This window comes from Chrysemys picta, chromosome 7 (genome assembly GCF_011386835.1).
Source record: "Chrysemys picta bellii isolate R12L10 chromosome 7, ASM1138683v2, whole genome shotgun sequence".
In the NCBI taxonomy this organism is placed as follows: domain Eukaryota; kingdom Metazoa; phylum Chordata; order Testudines; family Emydidae; genus Chrysemys; species Chrysemys picta.
The window spans coordinates 34,649,048-34,655,211 of NC_088797.1; the positions used below are offsets into that span (position 1 = coordinate 34,649,048).

The 6,164-nt window shown below is 36.8% G+C and overlaps 1 long non-coding RNA gene across 1 annotated transcript; it reads left to right on the forward strand.

The window, feature by feature from the left end:
* Window positions 1-2,726: 2,726 nt before the first annotated feature.
* On the forward strand, window positions 2,727-5,736 carry LOC135972602 (uncharacterized). The gene is made up of 2 exons (XR_010589091.1): window positions 2,727-3,029; window positions 3,495-5,736. It is a non-coding gene; the product is annotated as an uncharacterized LOC135972602 (long non-coding RNA).
* Window positions 5,737-6,164: the final 428 nt, after the last annotated feature.

A 6,164-nucleotide genomic window follows, 5' to 3' on the forward strand; every position in this document is an offset into this window, starting at 1 on the left:
TACTACCAAAAGAACCATAGTTACCATTTTGAAAATGATGCATTGTTATTTAAGAGGAGTTTCTTGCCTGTCTCTTTGGAATGATGTGGTTCTTTTCATTGCTGAAACAGCAACTGAGAGCAATGTAATTTCAGAGCAACAGAGGAGGACTGTACAGGGAAGACCCACCACATGAATTTGAGAGCAAACTTATTTTTGTGACAGTTAAGAGGATAAATTATTTTAAAATCTTAATAAACACAGACTCTCTTCCTGCCGCAAGGCCCTGATTCAGCAAAGCACTTAAGCACATGATTAAATCCCATTGATGTAAGAAAATATTTACTCAAAACCAGGAAAATAAAGACTTCAAACCTCTTTTGGATTTAAATGGAACCTGTGAGATTTAGCTGTGTGTTTAAGTGTTTTGCTGAATCAGGGCTGTCCTGCCAAAATGGAACATCCATATGCTGTTTATCGGCTCTGTTCTTTCCAGGACTGTTTACACGTACTCTAGCACATTCAGCAGAAGAGATTTCCTGGGAAAGGGGGTAAATTTGCTGTGGCATGAGTTGGAATCTGGGGAGGAATGTGAAGATACAGCCATGGAAAGGTAGATGTTTAACAATTACTGCACAGGTTGTTGGCAGACACACACACACACTTAAATTGGACTGTCAAAATAATCCTCATGTTTGTACTAATTGTCTGTAAGTGTCTATAACGAGGAGTCCTTGTGGCACCTTAGAGACTAACAAATTTATTTGGACATAAGCTTTCGTGGCTAAAACCCACTTCATCAGATGCATGGAGTGAAAAATACAGTAAAAAGAATATATATTATAGCATATGAAAAGATGGGAGTTGCCTTACCAAGTGGGGGGTCAGTGCTAACGAGCCAATTCAATTAAGGTGGAAGTGGCCTATTCTCAACAGTTGACAAGGGGTGAATACCAAGGGAGGGAAAATTACTTTTTATTATTTTTATTATTATTTCCCCTCTCTTGATATTCACCCCTTCTTGTCAACAGTTGAGAATAGGCCACTTCCACTCCTCGTTATTTTTGCTGATACAGACTAACACAGCTATCACTCTGAAACCTGTAAGTGTCTAGACTATCAAGATAATTTTATATTTGCAGTGTTGTAGTTGTCTTGATCCCTGGATATTAAAGAGACAAGGTAGGGAAGGTAATATCTTTTATTGGACCAACTTCTGTTGGTGAAAGAGACGAGCTTTTGAGCTAACACAGAGCTTTTCTTCACATGACCTAAATGCAGTATGGGAGATGTAGTCCAGCCAGGGAGCCTATCTCATAGCAGGAAATGGGGCATAATGGTCCAGAACTACAACTCCCATAAGGCAATGTGCCACTCTGGGAAAATTCAATTTAATATTGAAGTGATTTGAAACTAAGAATTTTGGATCAGTTCGATAAACTGAAACTAAACCTTTTAGTTTTGGTAAAGTTGATTGTTTCATTTTGATGAAAAATATTGAAACAAAATAGTTGGGCATTTCTGAAAAGAATTTTTTGGGATTTCTGTGCCACAACATTTTTTTGAAATTTCCACTTTTTGTTCCAATTTGAGACAAACAAATGTTGAAATGTCAGAAATTCTCATTTTTGTTTGTCTGAAGTGCTAAGCAAACAAACTTGTGTAGGTGCAGGGACAGGCTGGGGAAGAGACTGAGGGGAGACTGGGCAGCAGACACATGACTGTGGAGGAGTGGGGTATATAAAGATCACTCTTGATCCGCCTCTTTGTATGGAGGCCCTTCCCATTCTGGACCAACCTGCGCCTACAGGTTCTGCAGCCTGTCAAAACCAGCCATGCTTTGCTTGTTGGGCTGGGACTCCCTCCTTGGTGTGGTATACACGAGGTATACTCATGGTATTCCATGGTATCTCAGTCTTCACTGTAGCTAGGAAATAGTTTAAAAACATTTAATTGTACTAGGAAGAAACATGAGTGTTTGAGGTTCACACCTGTAGTGGCAGGGAGATAGACTGCCTAATCTCATAGGTCTGTTTTATTTTTAAGCAGGGTGGGTAAAATCAATGATTTTTCTTTTTTAAATTGGATTTTTTAAAATTTAAATCGGATTTTTTGTATTTAAAATGGATTTTTTTGATAAAATGCTTTTTGAGGACAAAACCTATCTAAAGATAGTTTTAATTAAGATATATTATAGCTCAAAGCTATCTCATCATGGAATAGAAATTATACATTCTAATTCTATAGTATGAGACAATATATTCATGTAATGTTTAAGAAAAGTTTTGTAAATGAGTTCCAATAGTTCATGCATTAGGGACCCAATCTTATGGAGTTCCAGGGGCTTCTGTATAGATTATTTAGGTTCATCTTTCTATCTATCCAATGGGACTCAGTGCTCAGTCTAGAAGATACCATCAGAGATGCTTAGTTTTGCAGTTCTCAAACTGTGGATTTGTGTCTCCAGAGATAACATACTTAACAGCAAAAATGTTTTTAAATAAAAACAATAATATATAGAGGTGAGAAATAACAGACCTCAACTCTATTGTCCCTCTGCAAATTTGTGTACATAGAGTCAATCCCTTACCTCTCTCTAAAAGTGCAAAGTTTCAAAAAGTTCAATGAATAGAAGATTGTTGGGGGTGGAATAGATCTGGACAAGGAGAAGAAGTCTGGAGATAAATGTAAGAAGGGAAGGACAGGCAGTAGAAACAAAAGTGAAACTGTTTGAGCAGCATATTCCAGAAGTCTTGAGGTCTTTCTGAGTGTAGCCTTCATTGATTTGAGATCTACCATACCACTCTCTCACTAGAAGAAAAAACCTATAATGGCAGCAGGCCATAAAAGAGACCCAGTTTGGGAATATTTTAATGAAGTTCCTCTATCTGTGGGTAGGACAGGCATGCATGCAAAATGCAAACAGTGCAACAAAGAAATGCAAGGCCTGGTTTCCCAAATGAAACAACATCATGAGAAGTGTTCCTTTTCAGGAGGAATCTGCATTGAAGACAATGAAAGGAACATGTCTGAACATGCAGGATCTTCAGGTTGGTAAACTTTTTTTTTTCATACTACTTCTTTAAGGACTGCCTGTCTTCCTTCAGGATTACCTTCAGGGGGGAGGGATAGCTCAGTGGTTTGAGCATTGGCCTGCTAAACCCAGGGTTGCATGTTCAATCCTTGAGGGGGCAATTTAGGGAACTGGGGTAAAAAAATCTGTCTGGGGATGGGGTTGGACTAGATGATCTCCTGAGGTCCCTTCCAACCCTGATATTCTATGATTCTATGACTATTCTTGAATTCTCATGTTTGGGCAAAAATATAGTTGTTACTCTGTGGTACTATCATTTTAGATGCAGTTGTGACAAAAAATAGATAGCTGAAATAGGCAGATCTTCCTTTTACAATTTCACCTTTAAAATAGTACTGCGTGTCAGTGAATGCAATGAGTAATACTAAACGAGCAGTCTGGTAATAATAATTAAATAACGGCATTAACTTATTTTGTTTAGGAGACTCCATCCTCAACATACAGGATTCGGAAGACTATCCACCTTCAAGATCACCATCATTTTCTCCAGTTTCAGAGTTATCTGCCAATGATAGTGTTTCAGTCACATCATGTATGTCACATAGCCACAGTATATCACCTGTAGCAAAAAGGAAAAAAAATCTCCATCATCCAGAAACAACCATAGATAAGTTTGTGATAAGAACCAGCAGATTACAAAAAGAGGTAATTGATGAAAAAATTGGCTGATTTGTTTATGCAACAAACTCTCCTTTCCGTATGATTGAGAACCCACACTTCATTAACATGGTTCAGTCATTAAGACCAGGATACAGCCCACCCAACAGAGCAGATGTTTGAGGCAAATTTCTGGATAAAGTGTATGAAAGAGAAATTGAGCAGTGTGCAAAAGGTCTAGAGGGTGAAATTGCTAACCTGAGTCTTGATGGGTGGAGCAGTCTCCACAATGATCCTGTTGTATGTGCTTCCATGACAACAGAAGAAGGGAATGTCTTCCTTAAAGAAACAATTGATACATCAGGAAATGCACACACAGCAGAATACTTACAAGAAGTAGCAGTAAAAACTATAACAAACTATGAAAAAAAGTTCAAATGTCTGGTATGCAGCTTGGTCACAGACAATGCTGCAAATGTATCCAAGATGAGAAGAAATTATTTAGAAGAGAGTGAGGAGAGTCCCAAGCTAATAACATATGGTTGCAGTGCTCATTTGATGCACCTCCTAGCCAAAGATTTCAGTGTTCCAGAAATAAAGGCTAATGTTATTGAAATTGCAAAATACTTCTGTAAGAACCACTGTGCAGCAGCTACTCTGAAAAAAGTGCGAGGAACCAAGCTAACTCTCCCACAAGATGTGCGATGGAACTCAGTAGTGGACTGTTTTGAGCACTATATCAAAAGGCACTGGCCTAATCTGATGACAGTTTGTGAACAAAATTGTGAAAAAATAGATGGCACTGTCACAGCCAAGGTTCTCAACATTGGGCTTAAGAGAAATGTTGAACACATGCTGAGTACCCTGAAGCCTATTTCTGTAGCCTTGAACAAAATGCAGGGAAATAGCTGTTTTATTGCTGACGCTGTTGAAATTTGGAAGGAACTGAGTGAGATCTTAAAACGAGAAATATGCAATGATAGAGTTAAATTACAAGCATTAAAAAAATGAATGGGACAAGCACTATCTCCAGCTCATTTTCTTGCAAATATTCTCAATACTCGGTACCAGGGTCAAATCTTAACTGCTGAAGAAGAGGAGTTGGCTATGACATGGACATCCAGCAATCATCCCTCCATAATGCCAACTATAATAAACTTCAGAGCTAAGGGTGAACCATTCAAGAAATATATGTTTGCTGATGATGTTTTAAAGAAATTCACACCAGTGAAACACTTGGATTCAGAGACTGTTGAAGTGATAATCTCACTTTTAACAGCAGTAGCTTCTTCTGCCGGTGTAGAAAGAATATTTTCTCCCTTTGGACTAATTCATTCCAAATTGAGAAATCATTTGGGACCTGAAAAAGCAGGAAAGCTTGTTTTTCTTTTCCAGATTATGAACAAACAGGAAAATGAAGGTGAAGACAACTGAATTAGCTGCAGAAGCCAATATTTTAAGTTTCTCATGTTGACCTGGCTGACATAGTCGATTTAATTTTTTTTTAAATATTTCATTTAACTATTTTAGTTAAAAACAATTTTAATAAAAACAAAACTGATTTTAAAAAACTTCTTCAGATGCAAGCCATCTGAAGAAGTGAGGTTCTTACCCACGAAAGCTTATGCTCCCAATACTTCTGTTAGTCTCTAAGGTGCCACAGGACCCTCTGTTGCTTTTTACAGATTCAGACTAACACGGCTACCCCTCTGATACTTTAAAAAACTTGAATGTTTAGCTGAATTCAAAAATTCATATGCTTGTTTTGTTAAAATGTTATATGTTTGCTTTGAGGAAAAAAATCCTGACTACATAATATTGTTTTAGTTAAATAAAACAATTTAAATGTCTTTCTGGTGATGTTCTCCTCCTAATACAGCATGGCAAGAAAATCCTCCAAATATTAATGATTAACCTGTTGAATTGGAGATAGGTCACCTCCCAATTACTTCATATATATCTGCTTCAATTATCTTTGGTAAATGAAATAACCAAACAATAATTAATTTTTAATATAGCTGTAAAACTAATCTGAAAAGTTTTCAAAATAAAGCACTTTAAAAATGTATAGTGAGTACCTTCTAAAAATGAAACCTACATCTATCTCTGAGTTATGAAGAATATGTATTAAGGTTATAACAACCAACAAGAATGCACTTTTATGTAGAAATACATGATTAAATCGAGTCTTCCTGACTAGTGATTTAAATCAAATCCAACTTGTTTCTAAGTTCTTTGGTTCAGGGATTTGTGAACTCCAAATAACTCTGTGAATCCAAATAATACCTTGGAACGTTTACACGTCCCTAGTGATGTTGATGTCTTTGTAAAATATCTTATTGTACCAATTGGAACTGGTCCACTTTCTAGCAATCTAAGGACAGTGTTCCCTCAAACTTTAAGATCAAAATAACATGAAACAGCTTATTTATAGAAATACATAGTATTTTTTAAAAGGGCTCTTGTCCAATCAACTATTAAAGATCAGATGAAC